This window comes from Mastacembelus armatus, unplaced genomic scaffold, assembly GCF_900324485.2.
Source record: "Mastacembelus armatus unplaced genomic scaffold, fMasArm1.2, whole genome shotgun sequence".
In the NCBI taxonomy this organism is placed as follows: domain Eukaryota; kingdom Metazoa; phylum Chordata; class Actinopteri; order Synbranchiformes; family Mastacembelidae; genus Mastacembelus; species Mastacembelus armatus.
The window spans coordinates 39270-54663 of NW_022872845.1; the positions used below are offsets into that span (position 1 = coordinate 39270).

A 15394-nucleotide genomic window follows, 5' to 3' on the forward strand; every position below is an offset into this window, starting at 1 on the left:
CAGGCAGTTTCAAGCTGGAGAGGTCGGTCAGACAGGGGTGTCCCTTGTCACCGATGCTGTATGCGATGGCGGCGGAGCCCTTGGCGGCCATGATAAAGCGGGATGAGCGGATAATTGGGGTGCAAACGCCGCGGGGCCGGCAGGTGAGGATAGTCCAGTTTGCTGACGATGTGAGTATAATGGTGAAGGGAAGGGATAGTGTGGAGAGGGTGCTGGAGGTGATGAGGGTGTATGAGGGGGCGTCTGGAGCACGGGTGAATGTGGATAAATCGGGGATAAAGTTTTGTGGTGGCGGGGGTGTGGAGAGCTGGGGCTTCAGGAGACTTGAGGGGCGCATGAAGGTGTTGGGAGTATGGTTAGGAACAGACTATGTAGAGGCAAGGGATGCAACGTGGGAGGAGGTGATAGGCAGGATGGAAAGGCTGTTGAATAGATGGCGGTTGCGGCGCCTCACAATTAAAGGGAGGGTGGTGGTGGTTAATGCGCTTGTGGCAACGAAGGCCTTGTACGTGATGCAAGTGTACGACTTGCCGGGAGCTTTGCTAGCGCGGTTGAAGAATGCGGTGGCGGGCTTTCTATGGAGGGGTAAGGCGTGTGGGGTAGGTCATCGAACGATGGTGGCAGGGTATGATGCCGGAGGGATGAAGCTGGTGGATTTTGAGGCAAAGAAGGAAGCGTTCAGGGTGAAGTTGGTGCAAAAATTTTTAAGTGGTCAACCGGCCTATGGCTGGGTGGATTTTTTTTGGCAGAGTGTGAGGGAGGGGGGAGGGAGTGGCTTGTATAACTTATGTGCAAACACTTCAGTGAGGAAGTGGCAGTTTTTGGAGCCATTTTATAGGGAGGTGATGGAGGCTTGGGTGAGGGTGAGAGCTTTGGTGAGGTGTCAAGTTAGTAGCAGGGAGCAGGTGCTGCAGCAGCCTATTTTTAATAACTCTTTGTTGGTGAAAATGGCCGGCCGTTCAGAACGACTCTGCTGGAGGGGTGGGGGATATGCAAGATGGGAGATGTTTTGACTCGGGAGGGAGGGTTTGCGGTAGAGCAGGTTGCGAGGAGGGTGGGGTTTCGGGGGCGGTTATATAGGAGGGGGAGGATGGGGAGGTTCTGGAGAGTGTTGGAAGATTGTGTGCCGAGGGAGTGGTTAGAGTTGGTCGGGGGGGGGGGGGGGGGTGGAGAGGTGGAAGCCCCGCGGTTTGTATTGGCGTGCCTGCCTGGGATGCCGGCGTTGCAAGAGGCGACGTCGGCTTACTGGTACAGGTTTTTTGTTGCTCGAAAGGTTAAGAGGCCAGCAGCAGAGGGGCATTGGGCAAGGGTGTTTGCGGGGAGGGATTGTACTAAGGTTTGGGGGAATATGCATAATAGTCTGTACGGTCACCAGAATTTCGCAAATGATTTCAGGATACGGCATAGGAAGGTTTTTACAGGGGTGGTGCTGCACCAAATCGACAAGGAAAAGTTTGGGAGGGTGTGTTGCCGGTGTCGGGAGGAAGATGAAACTTTGGAGCATCTGTTGATGGATTGTCAGGGGGTGCGGGGGTTTAAGGCGGCTGTTAAAAGGTTGGTGGAGAGCAGGTGTGGGGTCAAAGTGGAGGGAGGGGGGGACTGGGAGTGGATGTGGGTTTTTGGGGTGACTGAACGGGCCGTGAAGTTTAATGCACTGCTGGTGAATTGTCTGCTCAGTATGGCAAGGAGGGCAGTGATGCTGACGCGGAATTATGCGTTCTATGAGAAGAAAGTACTAAGTTTAGAGGCAGTCTACAAGTCTATGGTGAGGGTTCATCTGAATATGCTTTATGAAAGAGACAGTGAGTGGTTTATGGGGACTCTTGGGAGACTATCCTCCTTATGTCGAAGAGCAGAGGGGCACAAGCTGATTTTGGATTTTGGGTTTTAGGGGGGTTGGGGAGGGGGGGGAGGGTTTGGTTGGGAGGTGGAATGTATGTGGGGTGCAGGGGTCTTCTGTTTGGGGGGGTTGGGGGGGGGTTTTGGTGGGCAAAGAGTGTGAGGGAGGGTGGGTACTGCTTTGCTATAGTGGGATTGGAGGGAGGGTTTTCAGTCGGGAGGGATAGGTTGTGTTGGGGGGGGGTTCTGTGGTTTTTTGTATTATTGGACTGTTGAAAGTGTGTCATGATGTAATGTATTTCTAGATGTTTTTGATAATAAAAAACAACAAAAAAAAACCGGCGCCCGATCCCGTCCGATCTCGGAAGCTAAGCAGGACCGGGCCTGGTTAGTACTTGGACGGGAGACCGCCTGGGAATACCAGGTGCTGTAGGCTTCTCTTCTTTTGAGTCCCAGCTGGAAAAAGGCGGTGGTTGCGGTGGACGGGTGGGAGACACCGCTCAGGGCTTTCACCCGGGAGACCGGGGTTCGATACCCGCCTCGAGCGGATGTGAGGAAAACTCTGCAGAGTGATTTCAAAAAAAAAAAGACACGGCAAACCAAAAGTACATTTTAATACTGGGAGACACAGCAGATACCCATCTGGAAATGTGAAGTGTGGATAAATGGATAAATTCCAAAAAAAAAAAAAGTCTCACTCTCACTTTCGGGCTGGTACAAGCCAGTGTATGTCAGTCTGCATCAATAAATACCGCATCTGTCACAAGCTGTTTGCCTACGGCCACACCGTCCTGCCAGCGCCCGATCCCGTCCGATCTCGGAAGCTAAGCAGGACCGGGCCTAGTTAGTACTTAGACGGGAGACCGCCTGGGAATACCAGGTGCTGTAGGCTTCCCTTCTTTTGTGTCCCAGCTGGAAAAAGGCGGTGGTCGGGGTGGACGGGTGGGAGACAACGCTCAGGGCTTTCACCCGGGAGACCGGGGTTCGATACCCGCCTCCAGCAGATGTGAGAAAGGCTCTGCAGAGTAATTTAAAAAAAAAAAAAAAACAGCAAACCAAAAGTACATTTTAATACTGGGAGACAAAGCAGAAACCCATCTGGAAATGTGAAGTTGTGGATAAATGGATGAATTCCCAAGAAAAAGCAACAACAAAAAAAATTCACTCACTTGCAGGCTAGTACAAGCCAGTGTTTAAAATGTCAGTCTGCATGAACAGTTACCGCGTACGGCCACACCGTCCTGCGTAAGCGTGTGACGTGTTCGGTGGGGAAGTACAGTGAGCTGGGTGTTGTGGAAAGAGTGTTTTTGGCGTTCTGGTGTGGTGTTTTTTTTTTGAGAAGGGGAAAGAAGGAGCAGAACAGAGGAAGAGCAGCGAAGCAGGGAGCTGCGGACGGCGCTCCCAGCCCGTTTGGTGGGGGGGGGTTTCGCCGATGTTTGCTGGCGCGGTCGGAGAGCGGGCCGGTGTGACGGAGGACGGGGAAATGGAGGCTCGGCAGGCGGGTGGAGAACGGAGTGGAGCAGGACGGACGACGGACAGGAGTGAGGACGGCGGCAGACGGGAGGACGACAGGAGCGGAGGACGAGGGAGGAGTGGAGCAGAGGCGGTGGCGGGTGAATCGGTGGCGGAGAAGGAATACAGAAAGGAGCTAATGGTGGCGGTGGAGATCCATGGGGAGGAGGTGGTGACACCGATGGAACTCATGAAGAGCATCAGGGAGCTGTGCGGGGGAATTCTGGCGTGCCGGTGTAAGAACACCAGGAACTACGAAGTGACGATGAGTCACCCGATTGGGAAGAGGAGGCTTCTGGACGGGCTGAAAATTGGGAGCACGAAGCGAAGGAAATTACGAACGATGAGCTGGTGGTTTCCTTTTTAGAGCTGCCAGCTTATATAAAAGACGAGGAGATTACGGCGAAATTGCAGGGGTGGGGAGTGACTGCCACCTCGCCAATTAAACGGCGTATGTGGCCGGGGACCAGCATTGCAGACGGGACGCGGTTCATGAAAGTCCGCTTTAATGACAGAGTGCAATCGCTGCCGTACTCGAGGAGGACGGCGAAGCAGCGGAGGAAAAAGAGGTGACTTTGGTACGGGGGGGGAGAGACTGATAAGACTGGAGGAGGAGGAGATAGGCTCTAGCCTGGACACGGCTTCAGTAGAGCTGTCTTATGATGTGGAGGGGGAGGATGATGGAGAAAGTGTGATAGAGGGAGGGGGGGTGAATGATGGGGAGGAGGGGGGAGGCGGGGTTGTGGGACGGGTTGAAACAATGCAGGTGCGGAAAAGAGCTACGGGGGGCTGGGGGGCGAGTCAGTCAGATAAGAGGAAGAAAGTAGGGATGAGGGGGAAATGGAAAGGGGGTGAGGGGTGAATTCACATTGGTTTTCGAAGTAATCATGGTATTGACTATTTTCTCTTTAAATGTGAATGGGCTGAGAAGCGGGGTGAAGAGGAGGGGGTTCATGGAACATTTAAAAAGTGATATTGTGTGTTTACAGGAAACTAGGTGGGACGAGGGAATTGTCAGGGAAATAGAGGGGCAGGGGAAATATATGGTGATGACTGGGGAGGGGGGGAGTCGGGGGTGGGTGGATGTGGCGGTGTTGGTGAACAAACAAAAGTTTGAGGGGGTGAAGTGTGTGTATAGGGGAGTGCGGGAGGAGGGGAGGGTTCTTGTGGTTGAGATGGAGTACGAGGATCAGAGGATTAGGGTGGTGACGGTGCATGCGCCAAATGACGCTTCAGGTAGAAGGGATTTTTTTAAATCTTTGACAAAATGGTGTACAGAGTCCACGATAATGGTGGGAGACTGGAATACTGTATTGGGGAAGGAGGATGTGGGGGGAAATAATAAATGTCGGGATGATGTGAGCAGAAAGGGGATATGGCACTTAATGTCGGAGGGGAATATGACAGATATCTGGAAAATGTTACATCCAAATAAAGAGGGTGTTCTCCAGATGGCAGATCAGTCTGTGCACGCTGAAACAGTCAAGGATTGATTATGCGTTGATTGTGCATGACTTCATTCGAGGAGTATTAAAATGTGATTATAAATTTAACAGGTGGAGCGATCATGCGGGGATTTTTCTGGTGATGGGGGAGAGTGGGAAGAGGAATGGGGGATTGTGGCATTTTAATATTAGGTTGCTGGAGGATAAGTTTTTCCGGGTCCGAATGGTAAAGTTTTGGGTAGAGGTGGCACAGGAAATGTCCTGTGTGGTGAACGTGCTGGAGTGATGGGAGGGGGTGAAGGCGAGGATTAAAAAGATTGCTATAAACTATAGTAAGCAGAGGGCATGGAGGGAGAGGAGGGAGGGAGCCAGGCTGCGGAGGTTGCTCGAGTGTGAAGCAGAGGTTTTGGACTGGGATCCGGGCTACAGCTGTCAGACTTATTGGGATCTGAAAATCAAGCTGGAGAAACTGGAAGAGACAAAGTGCAGAGGGGCAATGATCCGGAGCCGAGTGCGGTACATTTTAGAGGGGGAGAGGAATACGGGGTTCTTTTTAGGGCTGGAGAAAGTGAGGCAGGAGGGAGCATATCTGCGTCGGATTAGGAATGAGGAGGGTGAGGTAGTTTCGGATGCAGTGGGGATTGTGAGGGCAGTGCAGGGTTTTTTTACAACTCTTTTTAAAAAGCAGGGGATGCGTGAAGGGGATCTGGACAGAGCATTGGCGAGCATGGGGAGGGTGGTTAGTCGGGAGGGGGTGGAGGCTTGTGATAGGGATGTTTCACTGCAAGAAGTAGAACAGGAGATAGGGAATTTAAAACCTAATAAAAGTCCGGGGATGGATGTGTCTGCCAGCAGAATTTTATCAGGCCTACAGGCAGCACATTGGGCCGATTTTAGTGCGAGTGTTTGAGGAGATGGAGCGACTGCAGCAGTTGCCGGGGTCTTTCGCAACAGGGGTAATCACTTTGATTTATAAAAACAGGGGAGGGAGGGAGAGTTTGGAGAACTACAGACCAATTAGTCTTTTAAATTCTGACTATAAGGTTTTAGCAAAACTCTTAGCGGCGCGGCTGAAGGCTGTGGTGGGGGAGGTAGTGAGTGAGTCGCAGGCCTACAGCATCCCGGGGAGAAGCATTGTGGACAGCATTTTAACTCTGAGGAGTGTACTTCCAAAAATGGCAGGGGAGGGAGGCTACTTTTTAAGTGTCGATTTGCATAAGGCTTTTGATAGAGTGGAGCATGGCTTCCTTTGGAAGGTGTTAGGGAAGTGCGGGTTGGGGAAGAGGTTTAGGGCATGGATAGAGCTGCTCTACAGAAATGCTATCAGCTGCGTGAAATGCAACGGGATGCTGACGGATGGGTTTGTTTTAGAAAGATCCGTGAGGCAAGGGTGTCCTCTGTCGCCGTTGCTGTATGCGTTGGGGGCGGAACCATTGGCGGCAATGGTGACGCAGGATGGGTGGGTATGCGGCATAAAGGCAAGTGAAGCTGGTGCAATTCGCGGATGATATTAGCATAACGGTGACGGATGCGGAAAGTGTGGGGAGGGTTTTAGAGCTTTTTAAAATTTATGAGGGAGCTTCCGGAGCTAAAGTAAACGTGGAGAAGTCGAGGCTTAGCGTCTATGGAGAGGGGATTGGGGGTTTAGGAGGACGGAGGGGAGTTTGAAGCTTTTAGGAGTATGGGTGGGGCCAGACTATGAGGCCGCTAGGGATATGACGTGGGAGGAAGTTCTTAAAAAGATAGAGGCTTTGTTGAATAGATGGAGGATGAGGCAGCTAACGATAAAGGGGAAGGTGACAGTGGTAAATGCGCTGGCAGCGTCCAAGGCGCTGTACGCAATGCAGGTGTACGACTTGCCAAAAGTTTTTTTATTGCGGTGGCAAAAGGCTGTGGCGGGGTTCTTATGGAGGGGCAAGCCCTGTGCAGTGGGGCACAGGACGCTAATAGCGGGATACGAGGGGGGGGGCCTGAAGCTGGTGGATCTCGAGGCTAAAAACTCTGCTTTTCGGGTTAAGTTGTTACAAAGGGTGCTAGGTGGAGGACTGGATTATGAATGGATGGATTTCTTTTGTTGCGGTATAGATTTGGGAAGAGGAAGTGGATTGTTTGACCTGTGTGCGAGTGCTTCAGGGCTGAAATGGCAGAACCTGGAACCTTTTTTCAAAGAGGTGATGGAGGCATGGATGCAGGTGAGGGAGCTGGTGCGGTGTCAGGTCACGAGCGGAGCCCAGGTGTTAAAGCAGCCTATTTTTAATAACCCGCTGATCCTAAATAATGGTAAGCCGCTGAGGCCCACTCTTTTAGAAGAGTGGGGGGTTTATAAGTTGGGGGATGTAATAACGGGTGAGGGTGCTTGGGCTGTGACGCAGATTAGTCGGCGGATTCGGGTGCAGGGACCGGCGTATAGGCAGCACAGGCTACGGAAATTTTGGGAGATGTTGGAAAGGTGTGTGCCGGGGGAGTGGGTTGACTTGGTGAAGAAGGGCGACCGCAGCGAAGACGGAGCGGAAGTCCCGCATTTTGTGCTGGCACGTATACCGGGGACGCCTGCCCTGAAGGAGGCAAAGCTTGCTTACTGGTACAAGTTTTTGGTTGCCAGGAAGGTCAAGAGGCCAGCAGCTGAAGTGCACTGGGAGAGGGTGTTTGAGGGGAGGGATTGTAAACGGATATGGAAGAATCTACACGGCACTCTGTATGGGCATCAGAACTTTAGCAATGATTTTAGAATAAGGCATAGGAAGATCTTTACGGGGATTGTGCTGCACCAGATCGACAGGGACAAGTTTGAGAGAACGTGCTCTAGGTGCCGGGTAGACGACGAAACTTTAGAGCATTTGCTGATGGGATGTTTGTCTCTACAAGGATTTAAGGGAAGAGTGAGAGTTCTTCTAGAGACAAGATGTCAGGTAGCAATGAAGGGGGAAGAGGATTGGGAGTGGATGTGGGCCTTCGGGCTGACGGAGAGAACGAGGAAGCATAATGTAGTGTTGGTAAACTGTTTGCTTAGCATGGCGCGAAGGGCAGTCATGGTTGTAAGAAATTACGCCCTGTTTGAGCAGAAAATGGTTAATTTGGAGGGGATTTACAAGTCAATGGTCACAGCTCATTTGGGGGGGGTTTTTGAAAATGACAGGGAATGGTTTATGGGAGTGTTTGGGGGGAAATCTACCTTTTGCAGGGTGACACAAGGGCACAATTTGGAGTTGGATTTTGTGTTTTGGGGGGGGCATTGTTTTGGGGTATGGGGGGGTGGAATGTATGGTGCAGGGGGGGGTGGGCATACTGGAGATCGCATTGGGAGGAAGGGATGAGGGAATGGGGTGGGGGTTTTGGTTTTCTTGTTATGTGTTTGGGGTTTTTGTATATTGTGTGGGTTGGGGTGGAGGGGGGGAATTTTGTGTGTGTGTGTGTGTGTGGGGGGGGGGGGGGGTGTTTGGGGGGGGGAGGGAGTGGGGAGGGCCTGAAATGGATTGTTGATGATGCTGTTGATCCTTGTGTGGTTTGGGGTTTTGTATAACTGGGATTGTAAAGTTTGTAAATCGGTGTATTGCATTGCAATGTCCTTTTGATATTAAAAAACAACAAAAAAAAACCTGCGCCCGATCCCGTCGGATTTTGGAAGCTAAGTAGGACCGGGCAGGGTTAGTACTTGGACGGGAGACCGCCTGGGAATACGAGGTGCTGTAGGCTTCTCTTCTTTTGTGTCCCAGCTGGAAAAAGGCAGTGGTTGGGGTGGACGGGTGGGAGACACCGCTCAGGGCTTTCACCCGGGAGACCGGGGTTCGATACCCACCTCGAGCGGATGTGAGGAAAACTCTGCAGAGTAATTTCAAAAAAAAAAAAAAAAAACACGGCAAACCAAAAGTACATTTTAATACTGGGAGACACAGCAGATACCCATCTGGAAATGTGAAGTGTGGATAAATGGATAAATTCCAAAAAAAAAAAATGTCTCACTCTCACTTTCGGGCTGGTACAAGCCAGTGTATGTCAGTCTGCATCAATAAATACCGCATTTGTCACAAGCTGTTTGCCTACGGCCACAGCGCCCGATCCCGTCCGATCTCGCAAGCTAAGCAGGACCGGGCCTGGTTAGTACTTGGACGGGAGACCGCCTGGGAATACCAGGTGCTGTAGGCTTCTCCCCTTTTGGGTACCAGCTGGAAAAAGGCGGTGGTTGGGGTGGACTGGTGGGAGACACCGCTCAGGGCTTTTACCCGGGAGACCGGGGTTCGATATCCGCCTCGAGCAGATGTGAGAAAGGCTCTGCAGAGTAATTTAAAAAAAAAAAAAAAACAGCAAACCAAAAGTACATTTTAATACTGGGAGACACAGCAGATACCCATCTGAAAATGTGAAGTGTGGATAAATGGATGAATTCCCAAGAAAAAACAACAACAAAAAAAATTCACTCCCTTGCAGGCTAGTACAAGCCAGTGTTTAAAATGTCAGTCTGCATGAACAGTTACCGCCTACGGCCACACCGTCCTGCCAGAGCACGTGACGTTTTTCGGTGCGGAGGTGAAGTGTGCTGTGTGTTTTGAAACAGTTTTCTGCATTTTTGGTGGTTTTTTCGGGGAAAAAAAAAAAAAAAGCGGAGAGGGACGCGAAGCAGCGAGGGAGAAGCGGCGTGGGGGGCTGCGGACAGCAAGCCCGGCCTGTTTTGGGCGGGGGGGGCCCTCTGATGTTTGGTGGCGTAGTTGGAGCGGCCCGTCATGTGAGGGAGACGGAGGGGATGGAGGCTCGGCAAGCGTATGGAGAGCGGAAAAGAGAAGGGCAGATGACGGAAAGGAGTGAGGACGACAGCAGACGGGAGGAAGACGGAATTGGAGAACGAGGGAGAAGCGGAGCGGAAAACGCGGCTGGGGAAATAACGACGGATAAGCTGTATAGCAAGGAGCTAACGGTGGCGGTGGAGCTTCAGGGAGAAGAGACCGTAACGCCGATGGAACTAATGAAAAGTGTCAGGGAGCTGTGTGGGGGAATCCTGGCGTGCAGATGCAAAAACACGCGCACGTATGAGATAACAATGAGCCACCCGGTGGGAAAGCGGAGACTGATGGACGGTTTTAAGATCGGGAGCACGCAGGTGCTGGCAAAAGAGATAACAAACGATGAGCTGGTAGTTTCGTTTTTAGAGCTGCCGGCTTACATCAAGGACGAGGAGATTTTGGCGAAACTACACGGGTGGGGAGTGGCTGTCACCTCACCGATCAAGCGGAGAATGTGGCCGGGGACTAACATAGCGGACGGGACGCGCTTCATGAAGGTCCGTTTCAACGACAGGATACAGTCATTACCATACTCCACAAAATTCTCGACGGCGGCGGGATCAGAATATTTCCGTGTCATCCACGATCGGCAGGCTCAGGTATGTCGATTGTGCATACAGTCGGGGCACATCTTCCGAGAATGCCCGGAGTTTCTATGCAGGAAGTGCGGACAGCAAGGACACTATGCGAGGGAGTGTCACAGCAGGCTGCGGAGATGTGAAATATGCCACAACAAGGAGGACAATTGTATCTGCAACTACAGCGAGGAGCACGAGGAGGAGGAGGAGGGGGAACGGGAGGAGCGGCCCGCGGCGGAGGACCAGGGGGAGCTGGAGGAAGAGGAGGGAAGCGTGATGGACGGCGGAGAGGAGGAAGAGATCGGTTCTAGTTTGGACATTGTGTCGATGAAACTGTCATATGATGTCGGGGGTGAGGGTGGACAGTTGGGCGGGGGGGGGAGGGACAGGGAATGTATCGGAGACGGGGAGGGGGAGCACTGAGGTAGGGGAGAGGAATGGAGAGGAGCCGGGCGGGGAGGGGGGGAGAAGTGGGGGGAATGCAGAGACAACGCTGGTACGGAAAAGGGCCACGGGGGGGTGGCAAGCGGGACAGAGCGATAAGAGGAAGAAAGTGGGAGCCAGAGGGAAATGACGGGCAACGGAGGGAGGGACTGTGTTTAACCCCCTTTTTATAGAAACTATGGTGTTGTCCGTCTACTCTCAAAATGTAAATGGGCTAAGAAGCAGGGAAAAACTGAGGGGCTTTATGGAACAGTTGAGGGGGGACATCGTATGTTTGCAGGAAACAAAATGGGATGAGGGAAATAGAAAGACAGGGGAAGTATGTGGTAGTGGGGGGGGGGGGGGGGGAGTCGGGGGTGGATGGACGTTGCAGTTTTGATCAACAAGCAAAAACTGGGGGGGATGAAGCGTCTCTACGGGGGGGAGAGAGAGGGGGGGAGGGTTCTGGCGGTTGAGATAGAATGTGCAGGTCAGCAGATCAGAGTGGTGACAGTGCACGCCCCAAATGAGGACTCAGATAGGAGGGATTTTGTCAAGTCTTTGGGGAAGTGGTGTGCAACCGCCACGATAATTATCGGGGACTGGAATGCAGTGATGGAGAAAGAGGAGGTGGGGGAGAATAATAAGCAGCGGCAGGATACGAGCAGAAAGGAGATCTGGAATTTAATGACAGAGGGAAATTTGGTGGATGTATGGAAGCTGCTGCATCCTAGGAAGAGGGCTTTTTCCAGACGACAGATTATTCTGGGAAAGTTAAAGCAATCCAGGATTGATTTCGGTCTGGTTTCACAAGACATGGTGAGGGGGGTGGTGAAGTGTGACTATGAGTTCAACAGATGGAGTGATCATGCGGGAATATCTTTGGTGGTGGGGGGGGGCAAAAGGAATGGGGGGCTATGGCACTTTAATGTCAGCCATGGCACTTAAATGTTAGCCTGCTGGGAGACAAGTTTTTTCAGGCACGAATGGCCAAGTTTTGGGTGGAGGTGGCACAGGAAGTGGTGTTTGTGGAAAACATTTTGTTGTGGTGGGAGGAAGTAAAAGGGAGGATCAAAAAGATTTGTATTAACTACAGTAAGCAGAGAGCGTGGAGGGAGAAGGGGGAGGGAGCCAGACTGCGGGGGCTCCTCGAGAAAGAGGCGGTGCTCTTGGGAGGGAACCCGACTTACAGCCCTCAGGCTTACTTAGACCTAAAAAACCAGCTGGACAGGTATGAGGAGGGGAGGTGCAGGGGGGCTATGGTGAGGAGCCGGGTGCGGTACATGCTGGAGGGAGAGAGAAACACGGGTTTCTTCTTAGGGCTGGAGAAAGTGAGGCAGAAGGGGGCCTATCTGCGGAAAATCAGGGACGGCAGGGGAGAGGTATGCACTGAGACGGTGGAAGTAATGGCGGCAGTGCAGAGCTTCTACGAACGTCTCTTCAGGAAGCAGGGTAGGTGTGGGAGGGACTTGGAAAGAGCGATGGCGAGCATGAGTAAGGTGATCAGCCGGGAAGGGAGGGAGGACTGTGACAGGGACCTATCGCTGCTAGAGGTGGAGGGGGAAATAGGGCGTCTGAAGGCAAATAAAAGTCCTGGGGTGGACGGGCTGCCCGCTGAGTTTTATCAGGCTTATAAGCGGCAAGTCAGCCCGATTTTGCTGGAGGTCTTTCGGGGGATGGAACGGCTGCAGCAACTCCCGCCGGCCTTCGCGAAGGGGGTCATCACATTGATTTATAAAAATAAGGGGGAAAGGGAACGTTTGGAGAATTATAGGCCAATAAGTCTGCTAAACACAGACTACAAGATCTTAGCCAGGATTTTAGCAACGCGGCTGCAGGCCGTGGCGGGGGAGGTGGTAAGCAAGTCGCAGACTTACAGCATCCCGGGGAGGAGCATTGCGGACAGCATCCTCACAGTGAGAAGCATCCTTTCCAAAATGACGGGGGAGGGGGGAATTCTTCTCAGCATTGACCTGGAGAAGGCCTTCGATAGGGTGGAGCACGGTTTCCTGCAAGCGGTGCTAGGGAAGTGTGGTTTGGGGGAGCGGTTTAGGGCATGGGTGGACTTGCTTTATAGGGACGCCACTAGCTGTGTAAAGTGTAACGGTATGTTGACCGATAGCTTTAGACTGGAAAGGTCGGTGAGGCAGGGGTGCCCGCTGTCGCCGCTGCTGTACGCGCTGGCGGCGGAACCCCTGGCGGCGATGATCGAACAGGACGGAAAGATCGTCGGCATACAGACGCCGCGGGGGAGGCAGGTAAAGCTAGTCCAGTTTGCGGATGACATTAGTATAATGGTAAAAGATAGTTCGAGTGTGGAGAGGGTGGTAGAGATTCTTAAAATATATGAGGGAGCGTCGGGAGCAAAAGTAAATATGGAGAAATCGGAGATACGGTTCTGTGGGCCCGGGGGGGGGGGGACTGGGGGTTTAAGAAAGCGGAGGGGACTATGCAGCTGCTGGGAGTGGTTGTGGGGCCGGACTATGCGGCCGCCAGAGACGCGACATGGGAGGTAGTGCTCAGGAAAGTAGAAAGCCTGCTGCACAGGTGGAAGATGAGACAGCTCATGATTAAGGGGAGGGTGGCGGTGATAAACGCTTTGGTGGCGACTAAGGCATTGTACGCCATGCAGGTGTACGATCTGCCAAGGGAGTTTCTAGTGAGATTGCAAAGGGCGGTGGGGGGGTTTCTATGGGCAGGCAGGGGAGGTGCGGTGGCGCATGGCACAATGATAGCGGGGTACGATGCGGGGGGTTTGAAGTTGGTGGACTTCGAGGCGAAAAGGAGTGCCTTTAGGATAAAGCTGATACAAAAAGTGCTACACAGCGGGATGGACTACGGGTGGATGGATTTCTTCTGTCACAGCGTCGACTTGGGGAAAGGGAGTGGGTTGTTTGGTCTGTGCGCCAACGCATCGGTGGCAAAGTGGCAACACCTGGAGCCCTTCTACAGAGAGGTAATGGAGGCGTGGGTGCAGGTGAGGGAGTTGGTGCAGTGCCAGGTGAAGAGCAGAGCACAAGTTTTTAGGCAGCCGATTTTTAATAACTCATCGATATTAAATCAGGGCAAGCCGCTGAGACCTACGCTTCTAGAAGGATGGGGGGTGTACCAATTGGGGGACGTGATGACGGGGGAGGGGTCTTTTGACGTGGCGCAGATCAATCGGCGGATCAGGGTGCAGGGGCCGACGTATAGGCAGGGGAGATTGAGGAAGTTCTGGGAGGTGTTGGAGAGGGGTGTGCCGGAGGAGTGGGTGGAGGTGGTGAGGAGCGGAGACTCGGGGGGAGGACAGCCGGACGGCCCACACTTTGTGTTGACGCGGCAACCGGGGACCCCCCCCCTGCACGAGGCAAAGTCGGCTTATTGGTATAGATTCTTTGTGAGCCGCAAGATCAAAAGGCCAGCAGCGGAGGAACATTGGGCAAAGGTATTTGTGGGGCGGGACTGTAGCAGGATTTGGAGGAATCTGCACAGCAGGTGGTATGGGCACCAAAACTTTAGCATCGACTTTAGAATCCGACATAGGCGAATCTTTGCGGGAATCGTGCTCCACCAAATCTGTAAGGAGCGCTTCGAGAGGACGTGCTGCAGGTGCCGGGTGGAGGATGAAACACTGGAGCACTTGCTGATGGAGTGTCCGGCGGTGCAGGGGTTCAAAAGAAGGGTGAAAGCACTTCTGGAAACTAGGTGTGGGGTGGAGGTGGCGGAGGGGGGGGACTGGGAGTGGATGTGGGCCTTTGGTCTGACGGAGAGGACGAGACAGCATAACGGAGTCCTGGTGAACTGCCTGCTCAGCATGGCGAGGAGGGCAATCATAGCGACCAGAAGTTACGCCCTACACGAGCAGAAAGAGGTCAGTTTGGAGATGCTTTACAAGTCTATAGTTAGAACCCATATGGTTTCACTCTTCGAAAGGGACAGGGGATGGTTTATGGGAGTTTTTGGACCAAGGTCCACACTATGTAGGGAGGCACGGGATCACAAGCTGTCATTAGATTTTGGGTTTTAGGGGGGGGGGGGGATGGGATGACTGTGATGAAATGTGTGTGGGGGGGACCCTAGGGGTGGGGGGGGGGGGGGGGGGGGGTTCATTGGGGTTTTTTTTTTTCTTTGGGGGTGGTATTCTGTGAGATTTGTGTGGGGAAGGGTGAGTGAAAAGTCTGGTTTGGGGTTTGTTGTAAAGGGTTTTTTTTGTGTATGTGTGTGTGCAGAATGATGAAATGCACTGTGAGGGAGGGGGTCGCTTGGGGGGGTGGGTTTTTGTATATATGAAATGTGAAAAAGTGTAAAAGGATGTGTTGCATTGTGGTTCTTTTGATAATAAAAAACAACAAAAAAAACCTGCGCCCGATCCCATCCGATCTCGGAAGCTAAGCAGGACCGGGCCTGGTTAGTACTTGGACGGGAGACCGCCTGGGAATACCAGGTTTTGTAGGCTTCTCTCCTTTTGGGTACCAGCTGGAAAAAGGCGGTGGTTGAGGTGGACGGGTGGGAGACACCGCTCAGGGCCTTCGCCCGGGAGACCGGGGTTCGATACCCGCCTCGAGCAGATGTGACAAAGGCTCTGCAGAGTAATTTAAAAAAAAAACAAAAAAAAAAAACAGCAAACCAAAAGTACATTTTAATACTGGGAGACACAGCAGATACCCATCTGAAAATGTGAAGTGTGGATAAATGGATGAATTCCCAAGAAAAAACAACAACAAAAAAAATTCACTCACTTGCAGTGTTTAAAATGTCAGTCTGCATGAGCAATTACCGCCTACGGCCATACCGTCCTGCCAGCGCACGTGACGGTTTGGTGAGGAAGTGAAGTGAGCTG

The 15394-nt window shown here is 52.5% G+C and overlaps 1 non-coding gene across 1 annotated transcript; it reads left to right on the forward strand.

Moving 5' to 3' along the window:
• The first annotated feature begins 2612 nt into the window (after nucleotides 1–2612).
• Nucleotides 2613–2731, forward strand: LOC113132357 (5S ribosomal RNA). The gene has a single exon (XR_003295887.1). It is a non-coding gene; the product is annotated as a 5S ribosomal RNA (ribosomal RNA).
• Nucleotides 2732–15394: the final 12663 nt, after the last annotated feature.